Here is a 22,189-nt window from a genome sequence, read left to right on the forward strand (position 1 = left end):
CACATTGAAAGCCTCAAATTTTCTCACTAATGACAATGGCTTAGGAAGATATAAAGGAGTCCTTTAACTAAGCTGAGGTCAAACATGGGCCTAGTGTGCCCTTACGTGGATCTATTTCATGTGCTAAGAATATTTTACCACATCTGTAAAAATGGCATTTTGTCATTTTTGTATTAATAGCCAGGTGGTGGAGATGAAAACGGTGACAGAATTTAAAAAAGCATGGGATTAACATAGAGGATCTCTAATTAGAAAATGAATGGTATAAATAAAACAACAACGAGAGAAAAGGTCGACCCAGTTGCTCTACAGTAAAAAAAGGGCAGAGAATGAAAATGAAAAGAAACTATGGAGGTTGATGTTCGCGATGCTTATTTATTGATGTATTACACAGATAATCAAAGTCATAATCCACATATGTTCTGGTGAGGCAGGACCCAACACGGTCTGTGTTTCAGTGGACTCACCTTCCTTAGGAGTCTAGATTGGTCTTGTAGTAGAGGTAGACAAATGTGGACACAATAGAAGGTATAATGCCGCTCCTCCGGAGAACAGAGTCATGCGATACTAAGGCCAGTACTGGGCAGACTTGCACGATCTGTATCTGTCTGTACATGGCTGTTTGTGAGAGGATGGGCTGGGGAGGGCTTCAATGGCTGGGAGGGTGTAGATGGGCTGGAGTAGGTTTTTGACTGAGATTTTGGCAGTTGGAACCCAAGCATAGTACCAGGTAGAGCTTTGGATTCTTGCCCAAAAATAGCTAAGAAGGGAAAATTAAAAAAATTTAAATTGAATCAAGTTGGGCAGACTGGATGTAACTATTCGCTGATTGTCCAGCCCTTCTTTATTGTAAACCGCCTCGAACTACTACGGCTTTGGCGGTATATAAGAAATAAAATAATAATAATAATAATTTGAATCTTTATTTGCCATCATCTACTATGTTACTATGATACACTTCTATTGTAGTATCCACATTTGTGTACCTCTACTACAAGATCAATCTGGACCCCTGAGGAAGGCGAGTCCGCCAAAACACGGATCGTGTTGGGTTCTGCGTCACTGGAGCCTATGTGGATTATGACTTTGATTTTCTGTGTAATACATCAATAAATAAGCATCGAGAACATCATCCTCCATAGTTTCTTTTCGTTTTCATTCTCTGGTATAAAAAAACCCAACACTTAAATGTGTTTGATGTGTCGAATTGTGCTTAGATGGTGATTGCAGATATGAAGAACTAAGGTTGGTACTGGGCAGACTTGCATGGTCTGTGTCCTCTTTATGGTAATTTAATTTAGGATGGGCTCGAGAAAGCTTCAAGGGAAATCCCAGTAATTTAGAATGAGGGCAGTGCTGGGCAGACTTTCACGGTCTGAGTTCCACAAATGTCAAGATGGTTTGGATAGGATGGAGTGGGCTTTGGTGGCAACTCTAGTAGCTGGAACCTAAGGACAGTACCAGGTGGACATATACAATCTTAAGTCCCAAAAATTTCAAAGAAAGACAATTTAATCATGAATTAATAATGTGTGACTGTTGGGAAGACTGGGTGGACCATTCAGGTCTTTATTTGCCCTCATTTACTGTTACTATGTTACCTAGTCTGCACTTACTGCCACCATGCATTATAGTATATGTAAACCATTTTGGATTGTACTCACAGAGAGGCGGTATATCAAAACCATGACCCTTTACCCATTTTGTAGGTGAGGAGGGCACACATTATTAATTCATGATTAAATTTTCTTTCTGTGAAATTTCTGGGACTTAGATTGTATACTGGTACTGTCCTTAGGTTCCAGCTACTGGAGTTGCCACTCTATTCTATCCAAACCATCTTGACATTTGTGGAACACAGACTGTGAAAATCTGCCCAGCACTGCCCCTGGCCACACCCCCTTTTGTGATTCACACACTGGAAGTGATGTGCACCACTTTATAGAACGCGCCTACAAAGTTGTGCCTGTAAATTCTGAGTACCAATTAACGTCAATTACCTTGTTTAAAAGCAGACTGTAAACCTACCTTTTTGTTAAAGCCTTCGATCCTTAACCCTACTCCTCACTGCCCACCACCCTAGCTCGAAGGAGCTTACAATCTAAACAGACAACACAGACAAGCAGGATGCCACGGATACAGTTAGGGGGAATGGTTAATCTGCTTGCTAGGGTGGTGGGCAGTGGGGAGTAGGGTTAAGGATTGAAGGCTATAACAAAAAGGTGGGTTTTCAGTCTGCTTTTAAACAATGTAATTGATGCTAATTGGCACGCAGAACTTACAGGCACAACTTTGTAGGTGCATTCTATAAAGTGGTGCACATCACTTCCAGTGTGTGAATCACAAAAGGGGGTGTGGCCATGGATAAAACATGGGCAGATCATAGGTGATCCAAAAAGTTAAGCGCGCTGTTATAGAATATGCCCGATCCATGCACAATCTAGGCACAGGAATTTAGGCTTGGTTTTCCTTGACCTAAACAGGTGCACCTAAATGTTATGCTGCATACAGTAACAAAGTGTGATTCTATATTTAGTGGGAGACTTTTATAGAATTCTCTAAGTTCCATTCTGATCGGTGCCAATTTTTTAGGAGCCATAAATAGAATTTGGCCAATGTCAAATGCACTGTTACAGAACAGCATTTAAGCACGGTGCTGGCACTTACACAACACACATTGATGAATTCCCCCTTAAGTGGACATTTAGGGACTGATTCTACAAATGGTGCCTAAATCGGCCGGTGCTCATAAAAATGGTGCTGGCCTTATGTCAATCAAATTTACAGAACTGCGGCTAGGTTCGCCTAAGTAAAAACTGAGGTGCCTGAAATGTATTTGATGGTTTTAAAAGCCTACATTTCAGGCGCCAAAGTTTTTAGAGAATCACGCTTAGCAACACCTAAGTCACACTCCACTCATAGAAATGCCCACTTAGGTGTTAGGAACCGCTAAGTGCCATGTGATAGGCATCTATCTTTTGTAGAATCGAATAGGCACCTATCGTCCAATTTTTACTAATTATTGAGGCTATTAAGGGTATTTTGCCAATTAAGATCCTCTTTTTTAAAGGAATTCTATGAGTGTTGGAGCAACATTGGAGCATTTTGAGCTCTGGGGGGGAGAGGGTTAGTTAGGTACCTAAGAGGCACCTAACTTTAGGTTTCTTTTATAGAATAAGCCCCTTAGGTGCTTTTTATAAAATTAGCCCCTTAGGTGCTTTTTATAGAATTTTGTAGGTGAGAAGGGCTTATGCAGAATCTGTGCACTGTTATTTATATTTTCTTCATTACCACCCTCCTTTACAAAGCCACGCTAGCGTTTTTAGCGCTGGCCGTGGCAGTAACAACTCAGATGCTCATAGAAATTCTATAAGCGTCAGAGCTGTTACCGCAGTGGCTGGTGCTAAAAAAACACTAGCATGGCATTGTAAAGAAGGGGGTTAGGTTTCTGCATATATATATATAGTTGTGGTGGCACATTATGGTTCATTGGAATTTTGCTGTATATTCAGCTATGAAAATGAAACTTTGCACATGTGTGAATTTAACATATATCACACATACTGTATACAGAAGAGCATATGATGGTGTGAAGATTTTAGGTCTAGACCAGGGGTGTCAAACTCATAAGAGGCAGAAATCTGAAAAAAAAAGGCTAAGTCGCGGACAAATTTTTAATTAAGATAATTAGAGGTCCTTTTATTAAGGTACACTAACTAATTTAGCGTGTGCTATATGCGCACCTTAATAAAAGGACCCCTAAGTGACTAAGGCTTAGTAGATGCATAGGGTTATAATGTCTCCAACACCACGCTGGCTCTGTGGTGTAAACAAAATAAATAAAAAAGACTTTTCCTCTCTCTTTTAGGTCCTAGTTCACGCTCGCTGTCTAACACCAGCTCTGGCAGGATACACATTTCAAATCTGACATATTGTAATCACAAAACAGAAAATAAAAGTATTTTTTCTACCTTTTGTTGGTCCCAGGCTCTGGTTGTCTTCTGATAACTCGCTTGCCAGGGTCTCTTGCCCATTTGTCATTTTCTTCTTTCTCAGAGTTAACCATCCATCTTCCATCTCTGTCCTCCCCTTCCGTTTCCCTTCCCTGCCCCGCCCCAGTGGTCTGGCATCTTTCCTTTTTTTCATCTCCATCCCCGAAGCTGCAGCGATGGACCCCACCATCCGCAGATCCACCATCTCTCCTTTTCTCAACTACCCTTTCATCCAGCATTTCTCCCTCCTTCCCCACCACCCCAGGGTTCACCATCTCTCCCATTCTGTTCCCAACTACCCTCCTATCCAGTATCTCTATCTCCCCCTTCACACCATCCCTTGTGTCCAACTTCTCTCCCTTTCCTTCCCTCCCTCCATCCCATTGTCCACCATCTATCTCCCTCTCCTCTGTTTTATTTTTTCCCCACCCCCACCCCCTCCCCTCAGTCCAGCATTTGCACGTCTGGACCCCTCCTTCTCTCCCTCCAGGTACTTCTACACCAGGATCTGTCCCAAAGGCCTGCATGTTTTCTCCCTTCTTCACAGTCTCACCTTCAGATTGGACCCGCCATTCCTACCCTCCTCCATCCCGGCTTCCTGGTCTCCTCTTCAAAGCAGCCTGCTGAGGATCGCTGGCCAGCTGTAGTGAACCTCGCAGGCCACCGTCGACCTCAGTAGCACAAGTCCCGCTCCTCATATGACGTACAGGATCGCGTCAGAGGGAACGTGCTACCAAGGTTGACAACGGGCCTGAGAGGTTCGCTACAGCCGGCCAGCGATCCTCAGCAGGCTGCTTTGAAGAGGAAGAGGAGACCAGGCGAAGGCAGACACTTGTGAAGAGCAGCAGCAGCAGGCCAGATTAAAGTAATAGTGGTAAATGTCTGGCGGGCCAACTTTAATGCACCGCGGGCCAGATTTGCCCCAGATTTGCCCCACAGATGTGCATGTGTTATACACAAACAATCTGTCCCATTATAAAAAAAAGAAAAAAGCACCCCATGCTGATGGCCCTCCCCAATGACCCCCCCCCATGAACCAGCACCACGAACACGTACCCCCATGGCAGCAAAAATGGCAGGAGGAATGCCTATTCCCTCCTGCCTGGCCAAATACCCCTTCACCATGTCCCCACCTGGTCCTGGAACCCTGCACCACTGTCCAACCATCCCCTCCCCTCCCCCTTCCTCCCCCTACAAGGCAGGAGGGATGCCCACCCCCTCCTGCCACCGGATGCTCCCCGCCCCCGTACCTTTGGTAGATGTTGCGAGCTGGAGGGAAGCAATGGTCCCTCCAGCTCCATGGACCAGCACGTGGAAAACTACAGGCCTTCCCCTCCCCGGTGCACCATGTGATGCATGGGAACGAGCCTAAGGCCCTGATTAGTTCAGATGCCTAAGGAGAGGGGCCTTGGGCATCTGAGCCAATCAGGGCATTAGGCTCCGCCCTCTGTATCCCATGTGATGAACTGGGAGGAGCCTAAGGTCTGACATCTGAGCAAATCAGTACCTTAGGCCCTCCCCATGCATCACACAAGCTCCATATTGGATCTTGGAAACCATTTGCCTTGTTTTCTTGGATTATCTTGTCCTTTTAATATATTTCTTAAAATCAGGATGACAATACTAAAGGTCTTTACCCTATATCAAGTTGATTTAAATCACTAGTCTGAAAGCTTTGATTTAAATCATGCCCATGACATTATGAATAATGGAATTAATTTACCCAAAAATTAGCCTCCTCTTTTACAAAGCCACACTAGCGGCTGTCTTGCGGCAAAAGCCCCGAAGCCCTTTAAATCCATATGGGCTTTGGGGCAGTTACCACAGCAGCAGCTACTCTGTACAGTGTTGCGTAAAAGTGGTTTTGTAAAAGGGGGGAGGGGGCAAACATTGCATGAATATACAGCCTCATGCTACATAATTAAAAACTAATCCTTATTTCATGATTAATAACTTTTAGATTATAATGTATCTGAAATAGAAAACTATCTTTATAGATGTTTCCTCAAAAAAGCATTTTATTTTTTAATAATCCAATTTAAATTAAAAAAAAAATCCAAATTTTTGTTATTTTATTTAAATCATTCATAGGGTTTTACTAAATGGCTGTAGAGATTTCTACTGCGGACCAGCGAGTTAAATACTCTGATGCTCATAGAATTTCAATAAGCATCGGAGCATTTAACTCGCTGGCCCACGGTAGAAACCTCTACCGCTGTTTAGTAAAAGGAGCCCAATGATTTTTATCCACCCTGTTAATATTGTAAATGCAAACCCTTAACCTAAACCAGATGCTGTGATACTTCAGGCTTATTCTTTGCAATCAATGAATTTTGCATTAGTAAAGGACAAGGCCATTTGAGAAGAAAATATGTATTTATGGATAAAATAATGTTATGGCAAGGCAATGGCGGAATAGAAATCTCTAATGTAATGTAATGTAATAAAACCTTACTTTTTGACAGTGTTGACCTGGCAATGAGATATTTAAAACATATGGGGACTATTTTCCAAAGGATCAGGGAAACTAGAAGCCTAAGTTTGAAATGTGCCCTTGGGTCATGGGAGAAATTTATAAGCACATAATTCAATTAGCCTTTCTTTGTGCATCATTTCTATCCCAGAGTACCAAATGCATACATCACAAAGGCTAAATATTATTTCTTATGTTGCTCCAATAATGTTTTATATAGTTCTCCTTGTATAATTTTTATAAATAATTTTTGCTTGTATGGGAGTCATTGGTAAGCCTGTGGGGAAATTCATTTAAGTTTTATACCAAAAGATTTTATGACTCATTACTATTTCATTGCAGTGCTCTCACACATTTTCAATCAACTATTTTAGATTTTTGTGTTTCCTCCACTAATCCTGTCATTCTAGGTGACTTTAATATTCACTTTGATGACACTAACAACACTTCCACTTTAGAAATCCTCACCTTTTTAAGCGATTTAGATCTTTATCCACTAATAACCAATCCTACTCACATTGCTGGTCATACCTTGGACACGGTGCTTATCCAAGCATCCCATTATAATAACTTTCAAGTTTCCTCTACCATGCAAGTTCCATGGTCTGATCATTTTTTAGTTTCCTTCTAACAACAAACCTTAGACCATTGCCCAAAGTTAAAGCCTAAAACAATTACTACTAGGAATTATAAGAAATTAGAAGCTGCTGCTATTTTGTCTAATCTTGATCTTACTTTAGAAAACATGTCCAGTCTTACTGTTGATGATAAAGCCTTAAAATGGAACCAAACTATCACCAAACTTTTAGACTCACTAGCGCCTGTTACCACCTTCACAATTTCCCCCCACAAACTTAAAAATCCTTGGTATTCAACTAATTTGAACTTAATCAAAAAACAATTATGCTCTTTTGAGCGTAAATGGAGGCGCAACAAAATGCTCATCAATCTCAATAAGTTTGAGGAACACGCGGCATACTATAAAACTGAAATTAATAGAACCAAAAAATAATATTACTCCAAACAAATTAAGAAAGCAAAAAATACTTCTGCATTATTTGCAATAGTCAAATCTCTAACAACGAAGAAAAAAGAGACAAATAAAACTAATCAATCACCATCAGCACAAGCCCTTGCTACTTACTTTATAGACAAAGTACAAAGAATCAGGAACACCTTTTTGCAAACTCCTATCCTTAGCCATGCTAAAGATCTTACCGATTCTACTACTTCTTCAAATTTGTACTTTTCTAAATGCTCTCGTTTCACCCTCCCAACTTTACAGGAACTACAAAGATGTATTAACTCACTTAATATAAAAAGGACCAGCTCAGAAGTCATTCCTCCTTTCTTCTTAAAATGATTCTTCTCCATTTTCGGTCCATATGTTAAAGACTTAGTTAACTCTAGCCTATCATCGGGTTCCGTACCCAAAACTTGGAAACAATCAATTATTTACCCAATCATCAAGGACCAAAAAACCAGTATCCAAGACATGTCTAATTATCGACCTATAGCTAACATACCATTTATGGCTAAACGTACTGAAAAAAATTGTCTTTCACCAAATTTCTGATTTTATTGAGAAAACAAAGGTTCTACATCCCTACCAAACTGGTTTTCATCATCATTCTACTGAACTTTCTCTGCTAAGACTAACCACAAAAATACTCTACCATCTTGACCATCATCAGTCAGTTCTGCTCTTCCCCTTAGATCTTTCCTCTGCTTTCAACACCATTGATCATAACTTATTACTATTACGTCTTCACGAAATTGGCATAACAGGTCAAGTCAAGGACTGGTTCACCTCTTATTTTTCAGATAGATCATCTAAGATTATTTTCAACGGTACATCATCTGAGCCTTTGTCTACTAAACACGGAATTCCACAAGGCTCCATTTTGTCACCATTACTTTTTAACATCTTTATGTCCCCCCTTTTGACTGTGGGATAATCCATTGGCTTCACCACATTTGCTTATGCTGAAGATGTGCAGTTAATCCACCCCATCGATCTTAATAACATGGAAGATGTTGCATCCATCAACCACAAACTAGAAAAAAATCAAATTGTGGTTAGATTCAAATAGGTTGTCCCTTAACATCAATAAATCAAAACTAATGATCTTTCTCTTTAAAGATGGAATAACTCTTCAGGCCCCCTTGAAATTTGAATCTCTCCCAATTAAAGTTGTACCCACTTTAAAGCTGCTATGAGTCACTTTTGACTGTAAATTTTCCTATCACAATCATATTAGTACAGTTGTTCAGAAAATGCTTTCACCGTCTTAGAATGATACGTTCCCTCTCTAAACTACTAGACCCAACTTCCTTGAATACACTGATCCATTCTTTGGTAATTTATTGTATAGATTATTGTAATGCCCTTTTTAAGGGCATTACAAAAAAAGAAATAAGACGCCTTCAGATACTGCAGAATACAGCTATCAAGATTATTTATGGCGCAAAAAAATATGATCATGATTCTCCTCTTCTGTTCAACGCACATTGGCTACCCGTTGAACATAGAATTAGCTACAAAATCTTACTCTTAACTTTTACAACTCGCTCAAACAATCAACCAGAGTTCATTGATAGACTCCTAATTCTTTATAGTCCCACTAAATCGCTTTGTTCTACTTCACAGAATCTCCTTGTCGTACCATCATTAAAATTAATCAACATGCTGAGATCCAACAATTTCGCTGTCAATGCACCTTCTCTCTGAAATTCGCTGCATGATCATTTACTAATCGAATCCATGCTAAAGCAATTTAAAGCAAAATGAAAAACATTCTTGTTCTAAGATGCTTTTGGATAACAACTGTCCTTTTAAGGACTAAAACAAGTTTTATAGCTTTTTGCCCTTACCTATTGTTTTTCCCTTAATTGTGCTCTTTTTCTCAAAGATTGTAGTTCTCGCCCTTCTTTCCTAATTGTGTGTAATTTGTATATATGTTTGTATGTGTTTACTAACCTAACCTGGTTCTGTTTAGTAATTTAACTTTAACTTGTTTTTAAGATACTTTTTATTTCTGTACACCGCCTAGAAATTTGATTAAGCGGTATAAAAAATTCTTAATAAACTTGAAACTTGAAACTTGCTGCGAAAGGAATGTACAGCACTGTATATGCCTTTCAGTGCCATAGAAGTGATAAATAGTAGTAGTAGCAGCTCCCTGAATTTTATGAGAAGTGGTACAATGTTGAAAGATAATTTCACCAACTTTATTTTATCCCCTCTTTTGTTTTATACCCCACTCCCTTTTACAAAACCACAGAAGTGGTTTTCAGCACAGGCCGGCACGCTGAATACTCTGCGCTGTTTTGTTGGGAGCAGTGCAGAGCATTCGGCAGACTGGCCTGTGCTAAAAACCACTTTCGCAGTTTTGTAAAAGGGGAAGATAGTGACTTATTTTAATTTATGTTCTGGTTGTCTTTCATAGGTGGACATATAAATATCAGACTGATATTTAATTGTTTATTGGAGTCCCCAATGCAGGTGCTATGGTACTGAAATATGTCAGGCATTGTGTAAAAGTTGATTTTGAAATCTGGCTATACATACCTGGGACCACCCTTTGTTTGACATTAATAAAGAGCCTTTATTTCCCTTGATTCTTTTTTAATATATTTTTCTACATTGGATTTGCAGTTTGGTTTTTGCCTCTCTTTTTAAAAAATAAATAAAATCTGTTACTCCTGCTATAAGATACATTTTTATTGTTCTCGTTTTGTTTTCCAAATGAAATGAGAAATTTTTTTACAATTCCCTGTTCCATTTTCAATTAAAACATTCTTCTGGTCTTATTTAGTGTACTGTCTTGGTCTCAGACTCTTAGGCAGACATATACTATATTCACCAGAGAGTGTAACCTTAGCACACTAACATGCACGGGAGTCTCTATAATTTTCTGAAACTTTATTGAATACATGTAGATGATTTACTCACATATAGATTTCTCAGAAGTTCACTGCCCCATAGGTCTGAATGTTGCAGCAGGAGATGAAAATGGAAGCTTGAGAGGAAGAAGGATTTATGGCAGAGATAAGGGAGTGATTAAATAGATTAAAATATTCCAAGTTCCAGAGGTGAGAGGCTGAATCATTCATGCAAGTGGTCAGGTAACTTAAGGTGCAAAGACTAATTCTGTTCAGAAGGGGTATAGACAAGATGGAGGACCTCTGCCTGAAACAGAGGGTCCAAAGGGAACACCCACAAGGCTAGGGGAGATGAAGAGATGAGACAAATAGGAACAGAGCTTGATAACAGATTACAAAGAGAGATCATGCCCTTACTGACCCATCAAGGCAATGGTAGTAGAAGTGTCCAGGAAATGCAGCAAGGAGACAAAGGATTCAGGTTCAGTTGAGAGAAAGGGGTAGTCTTTACAGTAGAAAAGACCAATAACAATGAAACTTATACAGGTAAGCAAGACTGGCTCTAGCATGCATGATACTACATTACACACAATGCATGCTTGCACTTCATGGCAGGAAATAACTACATAGAAACATAGAGTATGATGGCAGAAAAGGGCCGACGGCCCAACAAGTCTGTCCACTCAAGAACCCTCCCTCCCTCCCTCAAGAATCTGTCTATTAAGCATTCCTCTTGCGCGACCCCACCTGTCTGTCCCATCGTCCCTTGAAGTCAAGCGTGTTACTGGCCTCGACTACCTGACGTGGAAGACTATTCCATTGATCAATTACCCTTTCGGTGAAGAACAGGACTAATGTTCTAGGAAGTGAGAATAGCATTAACACATCTTAGAGCCATGTCATAAAACTAGTATAAGGCTGCTGGGGGCAAAACAAGCACATAACATAAGAATAGCCTAGGATGACCAGGTTACCCATTCCAGAAGGGAAACTTTTTACCAGTCCTGGATTTCTGTCAACCTTATCCTGTTGCACTATGAGTCCTTCACCACTGATTTCAATGGATAGAATCATGGACTACACTGCTTTGGAATGTAATTTTAAAGCCAGGATTGGCCATAAAGTCTCCCTTCTGGAATGGGTAACCTGGTCACCCTAGACAGTCATACTGGGTCAGATCACCTAGTATCTTGTTTCCAACGATGGCCAATCCAGTTCACAAACCAAATAGTAGCAACATACCATGCTGTTGATCCCTCATGTCTACCTCAATAGCAGCCTACGGACTTTTCCTCCAAGAACTTGTCCAAACCTTTTTTAAACCCAGAGAGGCTACAGGACGTATGGTCACATTAGTCATAGGCTACAATACAAAGATAAGTGGATGAGAGATGGGCTGAAGAAAAAAACAAGAGAGGAGGACAGAAAGAACTGTGGGATCCAAACAGTGTAGGGAGCTGAGAAAAGGGTTCTGAGATAAGAGAAGATCAGGCTGGGGTGCTGGAAGTGTCAGGAGAAATGAAACTCCAAGTAAAGAAAAGATAATTTTCAGATTTTTGGAGGCATGGTTCAAATCTGTCAGCTATTCCCCACAACTGAGTGGGCCTAAGAATCACTGGGTAGGAATGTCTTATACAGTGCTCCCCCCGCGAATTCACGGTTGACGGTTGACGGTCCCAGTCATTCACGGTATTTTTCTTGAACCGCTGACCAGGAGAGGACAGCTGGAGAGGGCAGCCGGAGCGCTGGCGAGTATAGGAAATCACCGACCGCTCCGACCGCCTCTTCCTGTACTAAAGTTGGGCCTCACCAATCAGGAGCTGCTTTGACACTATTTCACATAGGGTAACATACAAAATCGCCCTTCTGACATTCAAAACTATGCAGACTAATTCCCCAGCTTTCATTGACAGACTTCTGATTCCATACGACCCCCCCCCCCCCCAAGATCTTTAAGATCTATATCCCAGTTCAATCTTAATATTCCTTCTTTAAAAATTATTGGCACACGCCGCACCTCAATTTTTTCCGTGACAGCTCCTACGATCTGGAATGCCCTTCCACTTTATTTAAAAATGGAAAAAAACTTAAAAAATTTTAAAAGCAACCTAAAATGCTTTCTTTTTAAAGATGCTTTTAATTGAAGTATTGTATTTTAGAGTTTAATTTAAATCAGTTCTTTTTTTTTCTAATTATTCCTAATCCTTTTGTGTTGACCTTAAACGTTTCTCTCATTTACTATTTCAATTGTATTTCTCCCCCCTTCCCAATTTGTGTCCAATGTAACTGTCCATTGTTCGTTTGTCGATAATAATTTAGTAAGTATCGTTGTTAGTCATGTAGTTTATAGAAAGTATGTTTTAACTAACACATTGTTTGTTGAAATGTTATTTTATACTTTGTACAACGCTTTGAAGAACCGAGAAAGCGTTTAATCAAAAACTAAATAAACAATAAACAATAATGAGGAAAGGGAACAAAGTTGTGGAAGCATGGAATTCGATGAACAGGAAATCTTTCTTTCTCTTGGCAGCTCTGGTATTGAGAGGGGCTAGGGTCCGGAATTGAACTGAAGGGGAATGGAAAGTAGCATTATTCAAATTCTTCACAAAAAACAATATTCCCCATTATATCCCACAGGAGGTAAACATGGGAACTGGGCTATGTGAGCCTGAAAGGTCACTTTGGTCAGCCACAAAACTTAGAGACTTGAAGAAAGCGACAGGTATATTTTATTCAGCATATGCGGACCCCTGAGCCCCAAGCTGGTAGCTTCAGAAGTGCCGAAACTAGGAAATTACAGAGATATTTATTCATTTTTCTGGCTATACAACTGAATTCTAGAAAAAACTTTTCACGTGTTACTTTTCTTAACAATCATTGGTCCTAAGCTCACACTAGCAGGTCACTAGCAGGTCACTTATCTAAGCCCTGCAGTCTTTCTGTTACATGTCCAGGAGGGCGGAATACAATATCGTATGCTGAGATAGCCATAAGAAGCTAGAATGCCCAAGCTAAAACACCCAGTGCAGGCAGGCTAGAACATCAGATAAGTTAGGTCTGCAGCTAAACATAATTCAGCATTTTATTAAAGAGAAAACTCAATCCAAAACTCAGGAAAACCAGTCCCAGACTCCTTCAAGCCTAAAAAAAGTAGCACAGCAGCATGAAATCATTAACAAAGTTGGAGGGAGGGGGATAAGGGACATATTGTCCCTCAAATTCTGTGTGTTGGTTTGGCTCCCTGGTGTTCCTTATGTTTAATTGCTCAATCTTTAATTGCTCCTAGTAAAACTCTGCAGCCATCTCCCAGATTTAACTCGGCTCCCTGAGCTGGATGACTTTTCCTTGGCCACTGGAGTAGGGTTACCATATGGCCCCAGAAAAGGGACAGATTGAGACATCTGGGTTTTACTTTCATTGAAAGCAATGGAAATAAAACCTGGATGGCTCAATCTGTCCTCCTTTTTCTGGAGTCATATAGTAACCCTACACTAGAGCAATATCATGTAGGCAGCCCAAACACAGTGGCTTAGTATGAATGCCCTGGGCTGCTGGAGTATGTTTTCCCACTTGAGTTAAACTTACTAAGGAAAAGAAGTCTCACCTCTAGAGGATAGTGAGGAGTAGGAAGCAGTTAAGGGATGGGTGGGCTAAACTTGCAAAATTAATTAATTAATTAATTAATTAATTAATTAATTAAATAAATAGCATCTGGTTAAGAAAAAGTGCATTGGAGTTTTCTGGTGAGTGTAGCAAAATAGAAGACTAGGTCAAGGGGAAATGAAAAACAAAACAAGCTAAAAAAGATTTAGGGAGTGGAGTAGGAAGAGAGCTATTAAACTCCTTGCTCCCAAATATAAAACATCAAAGTATGCCTGTGTAAAAGGAAAAAAAATAAAAAATGCAGAGGGAGGAAAAGAGGACAAGGAGGAACATAGAAGAAGAAAAAGAAATTAGGGGAAAGTGAAAAAAATTAAAGGAAAAAAGTGTGTAGATGATGGGCTGAGGGACTGGTTGGAGAAAAATGCTGTACATGGCCTGAATGCAGAGAAAGGGAGAGTATGATGCTGAAAAGTTGCAAGGGGGAGGAGAGAATGGCAGGACCCTAGCTTTTCATTTGTCCATATACCTGCCCTGCTCTTGACATTTAGATACAGGCTGGTCATTCAGGCCCGAATTCCGTATAGGATGCCCGGTCTCCTATATAGAATCGAGCCCAAACCACCTAAAAAGAACCTGATTCTCTAACTGACGTCCATGTTACAAACGCCGATTAGAGAATCGGGTCATGTAAGTAGACGCGACCGCTGAGCTTATCACGGCAAGGGATCTCACTGCTGCGATAAGTTTAGCGTTAGTGGCCGCCCGTCCCCCCCAAATTATCACTGGTAGGAGGGATGCCCAATCCCTCCTGCTTGAAAGCCCCCACCCCTCCCCCATAGATCGTGGCCAATCCCTCCTGCTGGAACCCCCCCTCCCATTTTGCTGGCCTACATTGTAACTCGTCTCCCACTGGCCTAGGGAGACGTGTACGGCCATTTAAGTCCACCTAAAACAACTTCCGGGCCAAACCATAGCCATGCCTAGCCTTAGACGAGCTTAGGCAGGCTGGCGCAACTCCCTAGGCTCCCGGAGGTGCCTTCAATGTAGGCGGCCTGCCTCGGGACCTTTTTTTAATTTAAAAAAACAAACAAACATGCGTCCCGATTGGCTCGTTAGACAGCGGTAGGACACCTACCACTGCCTACAATCGGGACACTGTTTATAGAATCCAGGCCTCACTATCAGATGTATTTTGATTTTCTTTGCTGCATGAGGAAAAATTTGTTGTGAGTTTTGAGTTCAGCACCCCTAATCATTTTCAAAAGTTGGCTCCTTTGAATCTTGCTATAAGCACCAAATTAATTACCAAGCTTCTGAGGGCCAGAAAAAAAGCACATGGAGGGCCGGGTTCTGGCCCCAGAGCCATAGCTTGAACAAGCTTGGAATAGATAGATATGAAGATTATTTTTCTACAGGAGTTTAACCTTTAGATGTGGAGATGGCCTAGATTCTTGCTTTTCATTTTCTGTGTTGCTTTCCTTTGCTATAGCAGTCTATTGAATATTGTTGTTCTTATTCTCTTTATTCATACCCAGAACTTAATTTATAGATGAAAACAAAGTGGAACAATGGAGCCGGGAGAAGTTTTTGGCAGGCACAGGCCAGAGACAGGAGCAACAGGAAAAGAGGATCTGGGTTAGGGAATAGAATGAGTTTTCTACTCTGCTCTAGGCTGGCCCTCTCCTCTTCCTTGTAGGCTTCCTAGAAGGAAGAGATTGGAGCAGAGCACCCCTGATGCTCTGAGGTCTAAGGACCATTCTCCAATAAATGAAATCCTGCTCACACTATCACATGTTTGTCCTCCAGCAGGAGGGAGCAATACCAGATCAGGAGAATAGGAAAGCCACTCACTACTCTCCTTACCCCCACCAAGGATACCCAACAGTTCCCATCAGAAGCTATATTTTCAAAAGAGATGAAATAAATGAAATTTATAACTCAAAAGTCATCTTTTCCATGTTAAATTAGATTACTATAGTGTGCCAGTTCTTCTACAAGTGGTTGTTTATGAGACCATCAAATACTTCAGAAGAAGCATGTGGAGAATTATGATAGAGAAAGTTATGCATACCGTATATACTCGAATATAAACCGGGAGTTTTGGGCCCAAAAAGTAGCCTGAAAATGGGAGTCCCGGTTTATATTCGGGTCAATGCCCCCTCCCAGAATTTTTTTAAGGCCGCCGCCGCAAGGCTTAGCCCCCCCTTCTTCCTACCTCCCTTATCTGCATACCTCTGCCGATCCCTGGTTGAGGTGCAGTGGGTCCTCTGCCGATCTCTGGTGGAAGTGCAGTGGGCAGGAGCAAGCTTTCTGAACTCCTTCCCCGCTTCTAACCAGCTGTGTGGATCCACTTTGTTCATCTTAGCGGCACGAGCAGCAGCGCAATTTGGCACTGCTTCTCGGCGCTGAGCAGCTTCCTTACTGGCTCCCGCGAATGCAGGAGTTGAATTTGGCGCTGCTTCTTGGCACTGAGCGGCTTCCTTACTGGCTCCTGCGAATTCTCGTGAGAATTTGCGAGAGCCAGTAAGGAAGCCACTCAGCACCGAGAAGCAGTGCCAAATTGCGCTGCTGCTCGTGCCACTGAGATGAACAAAGTAGATCCACACAGCCAGTTAACAGTGGGGCAGGAGTTCAGAAAGCTTGCTCCTGCCCGCTGCACTTCCACCACAGATTGGCAGAGGACCCGCTGCACCTCCACCAGAGATCGGCAGAGATATGCAGATAGGGCAGGGGGAGGGGGGAGGACAGAGGGCAGAGCCTGGGAAGGAGAATTCAGAGCCTGACAGGGGAAGGAAGGAAGGAAGGGTGCTGGGTGCAGTACCTGACAGGGGAGGGATGGAAGAAAGGGTGCTGGGTGGAGAGCCTGACAGGGCAGGACACTTGAATATTAAGCTGCCTGACTTATATTCGAGTCAACCATATATTCGGATTGACTTCTATTTGAGTATATATGGTATGTAGAAATGCATTCTTTGTTAGTGTAAACAGAAGTATGGTTAGCCAGCATACAGAATATATTAGTGCTATTTGTGATTATAATAGAGTTAAGTGTGCATAAAAAATTCATGCGTAACTATAATAAATGTGTGATTACTATACTTTAGGTAAAGGGTTTTCTTTATTTGAGTCAGACTGTGCCTCTAAGCATGACTGATGGGCACAAGAGGAAAAATATTAGTGTGGGGACTGCCACTACTTAAGAAATAGAGGTATAAAGAAGGGAAGGGCATGTGTGATTATCGACCATGTTAAAAGGTTTGTGTTTTTGTAGGTTTTGATCAAGCACTTTAAACAGATGGTAATTGTTACAATCTGTGCAGAAAAAAATGAAGGGGCCTTTTTACCAAACTGCAGGAAAAAGTGGCCATAGTGTGTCCTTACTTGATCCATTCTCATGTGTTAAGGCCATTTTTCATGTGTCAATCATGCGACGGTGCTGGTTAGAGAATCATGCCTCCGGCAAAGGTAGGCGCTGGAAAAGTAGGCCAGGGTTTTCCAGGCTTACATTTCCGGCGCCCACCTTTGATGTGACTCACACCTCCATGTGTGCTTTACGGCGCCTAATGCCTCTTCCAGTATTAGCCACACCTACAGTGGCATTAGGCACCATAAAATGCCTACAGAGGCTCAATTCCAGTGCCAATTCTGTAGGCGCCAGGAGCCCCCGTGAAATTCAGTTTGAAACTTCATTTAAATGGGCATTTTCACTGAGCTTGGGCACCTACCAGCGCCTAAAATACTGGTGCAGTTTAGAGAATCCGGGCCTTAGTCCAGCAAATTTCCAGTTTTTTTCATAAGCTACTTCTCCTACGATATGAAAAACCTGGAAACTCGCTGGGCTAAGGGCTCTTTTTACTAAGCTGTGCTAAGCATATGAGCGTGTGCTAACCACATGCTAAACGCTAACACGTGCATATTACTCTATGGACGCAGTAGAAGTTAGTGCACACTAATAGCTCCGACATTCATAGAATTCCTATGAGCATCAGAGCTGTTACCGATATGGCTGGTGCCACGGCCAGCACTACAATCCATGCTACAGTTTTGTAAAAGGGTGGGTGGGGGGGGGGACAGACTGATACTTATTTTGCACCTGGGCAATATCTGCCTGTAGAGTGCTGTGGCATATTTCACTAGTACACTTTCCGGTGATCAAACATCTGGAGTAGAGCATCATTTTCTTTTTAGAGTTTCAACTATTGTTTCCTGTTTGTAATCACTTTTTTTTCTGAGAATTGCGTCAGAAAACAGATGTTTAACAGGATTTATTGATCAGTTTGTGGTAACCCAGTCGCACACGATCTGATGTTCCCTTTTTTTTTCACCTTGTAAGTGAAACCCTACATTGTATTAAAACCTTTGGTGTAATTATTGACATCAGAAATTGCTATAGCAATCAGCGTGGCATACTCTTCCTTATTTCAGATAGACTGTGTAGACATCAAATTAATTAACCATTTGTGGCCTGCTGTTGAGGTGTTATAACGTGCGCAGATATCAGAATCTCACAGCAAAAGAAGATATTTTCAAGAGATGTGGCCCTGTGGCATTTACTGGGCAGAAACTAGTGAAAACCAAAGTCTTTGGGCTCCTTTTACAAAGGCGCGCTAGGGCCTTAACGCGCGGAATAGCGTGCGCTAAATTGTCACGTGCGCTAGCCACTACCGCCTCCTTTTGAGCAGGCGGTAGATTATTGGCTAGCGCGCACTAATCTGGTGCGTGCGTTAAAAACGCTTGCGCATCTTTGTAAAAGGAGCCCTTTATGTTCAGAGCAGGCAATAATAGTGCAGAATTTCCTGTGCTACTTTGGCAGTGCTTGTTCAATATGGCATACCTCTTTTGGGGTAGTCTCTACTTTGATCCTGGTTGTATGTCCCTTTGCAGTTGCTAATAAAGACAACTTAAAAAAATATATATTTTTTGCATTCATTTAATTAGCCCATCTTCCTATAAGAGCCCAGAATGGATTACTGGAGTACATACATAGTATAGTCAAGACAAGATTACATTACATTACATTACATTAGTGATTTCTATTCCGCCAATACCTTGCGGTTCAAGACGGATTACATAAAGGTTTTCAAGAGGTTACAACAGTGGCGTACCTAGGGTATGTGGCACCCGGGGCCCATCATTTTTTGACACCCCCCCCCCCCCCCCATGTAAAAAATTTTTTTTTTTTGCAATAACCATGAAATGGAATAAATGGTCAGAATAGAAACAGGCAGTGAAAATTTTCTTTTATTGAACCTCATATATGTAACCATTATTCCAAACATAACATAACATAAATTATGTCTAAATTGTCATGACATTAGAAGTACATATGGAGTAGTTGCAGGTGATGCTTGGGACAGTTCTGATTGTGTTAGTTCGGTTTTATGTGTTTTTTGAATAGAAGGGTTTTTATTTCTTTTTGAAGGTTTTGCAGTCTGTGGTTGATATCAATTGGTTGTAGAGTTGGGGGTCGAGTGTTGCAGCTCGAATGGCTAGGAGGTTGTCGAACAGTTTTTTTCTTTTGACGTTTTTGGTTGGAGGGTGTGTGAATGGTGCACAAGTTCTCCTATGTCTGTTTGAAGTGGATTGAATTATTTAGCTGAAGAAATTAGTTACCCCCCCATTCCACACACATTAATTCTCTTCCATTTTTGTTCCCATTATAAAAAACACTGATAAGTTCCCAGAAAAAAAATACATTAAAATAAGAAGTGAAAACAAAGGCCCCTACAGATGAGAACATAACATAAGAATAGCCTAACTGGGTCAGACCAATGGTCCATCATGCCCAGTAGCCCATTCTCATGGTAGCCAATCCAGGACACTAATACCTGGTCAAAACCCAAAGAGTAGCAACATTCCATGCTACCGATCCAGGGCAAGCAGACACTTCCCCCATGTCTTAATAACAGATTATGGACTTTTCCTCCAGGAATTTGTCCAAATCTTTCTTAAAACCAGCTACACTATCTGCTTTTACCATAACTTCTGGCCACTTCATTTTTAAGTTTAGATCTTTCCTTTCAAATAGAGACCTTGCTAGATGTCAAATACAGCACAAGGTAACTTCACATGGACTTAGCTGTGCAGGAAATGTGAATCTCCTCATACACCCACCATATAGTGCAAAAATGTGCAAAGGTCTGTTTTTTTCTTTCAATCACTACATAGCCTAATGCCACACAAGCAGCGCTGTTACAAACATATTCTGTAGGTCAATGCTAAGGATAACAAAGTTTCCTTCCTTGGACCAGAAGGAGATAAACCACTGGAAGAGATCCCAAAACAACACTCAAAAACCCACTCAGTGTGTGAATCAGTTGAGTGGAGTGGACTAACTGGGGGGTGGAAATGGGCCCGGAGTTTGCTCAGCAGAATTTCCCAGACCACCTCTTCCTCTCAACACATTGACACGCTGCCACCATCACCACTAGGAACACCTCACTGGGTAGGCCAGCTATGCTATAAACTTTATAAAACACATTATTATATTTTCTTATAAAGCACATATTTTAACTGACCTCTCTGACATCCTCAGCCTTTCCATTCACAAAAATAGAAGGAAGAAAAGTTCCCATTTCCTGCTGTCTCATGTCCCCGGCCTATACAATATTTTTTTTCTGCAGACCCTTCAAAAGTCTGACCAAATCCTCGTTTCACTTGCATTATAAAGTACTGAGGATGCCATCTCTCCCCAATCCCAGGTCCTAAAGTCTAAGACAGTAGCGCAAACTAATGCTGCCAGATACAGGAAAAAAAAATTTTGATTCGATTCAGCCCTATTGAATTGGTTTTTCAATTCGATTTTCCTGCCCAGTTGGGTGATTTTTTTCAAAACTCCTGGTGGGTTTTATAGCTTTTTCACCCCCTTTGGCTTCTCCTAACCACACTGGCTCTGTGGTGTAAATAAAATAAAGAAACAAAAAGGACTTTTCCTCTTTCTGTTAAATCCTAGCTCACGTTTGCAGTCCAACACCAGCTCTGGCAGGATACACATTTCAAATCTGACATGTTATAATCACAAAACAGAAAATAAAATTAATTTTTCTACCTTTTGTTGTCTGGTTATATTTCAAATCTTGTTGGTCCAAGGCTCTGGTTTTCTTCTGATAACTTGCTTGCCAGGGTCTCCTTCTTTCTGCATGCTAACCATCCATCTGCCAACTCTGTCCTCCCTTTCCATTTCCCTTCCCTTCCCAGGAAGTCTGGTATCTTTCCTTTTTTTCATCTCCCTCCACAGATCCACCTTTTCTTAAATACCCTTTCATCCGGCATCTCTCCCTCCTTCCCCACCATCCCAGAGTCCACCATCTCTCCCTTTCTTTTCCTAATTACCCTCCTATCCAGTATCTCTATCCCTCCTCCACACCATCCCTTGTGTCCAATTTCTCTCCCTTTCTGTTCCTTCCCTCCCTAAATCCCATGGTCCATCATCTCTCTCCCTCTCCTCTATTTTCAGACCCATTATTTCTTCCCCCCCCCAAAGTTTGGCATATGCATGTCTCTTTGAACACCCCCTTCCCTCCGTGTACTTCTAAATCATGGTCCCCCCCCAAAGGCCTGTCCCCCCTTAAAGGTCTGCCTGTCCCACCTTGAAGGCCTGCACCCCCCTTGAAGGCCTGTCCCTTCCCCTTGTAGGCCTGTCCCCCCCTTGAAGGCCTGCCTGCCTGTCCCCCCCTTGAAGGTCTGCACCCCCCGAAGGCCTGCACCCCCCTGAAGGCCTGCCTGCCCCCCTTGAAGGCCTGCACCCCTTGAAGGTCTGCACCCCCCCCCGAAGGCCTGTCCCCCCTTGAAGGCCTGCCTGCCTGCCTGTCACCCCCCCCCCCTTGAAAGCCTGCTTGCCTGCCCGCCCGCCCCACCCTGAAGGCCTGATGCCCCGACCCACCCCGAAGGACCGCTCGCCCCCCTGGCCTCCCCGCACCACCTATGAAGCAGCCGCAGCAGGATCGCGAAGTCAGCGTCAGTGATCCCTGCGCTGCTTCCTGCGCCACGGTCCCGCCCCTCCTCTGACGTCAGAGGAGGGGCGGGATCGCGGCGCAGGAAGCAGCGCAGGGATGCTGACGCTGACTTCGCGATCCTGCTGCGGGCTGCTTCACAGGTGGTGCAGGAAGGTCAGTGGGGCGAGCGGTCCTTCGGGGGTGGTGGGGGACTGAACGGCAAGGCCGGGAACACCCCCTTAGGGCTGGCACCCGGGGCGGCTCGCCCCCCCCCCGCCCCCCCTAGGTACGCCACTGGG

The sequence above is a fragment of the Geotrypetes seraphini genome, chromosome 2 (assembly GCF_902459505.1).
Source record: "Geotrypetes seraphini chromosome 2, aGeoSer1.1, whole genome shotgun sequence".
NCBI lineage: Eukaryota > Metazoa > Chordata > Amphibia > Gymnophiona > Dermophiidae > Geotrypetes > Geotrypetes seraphini.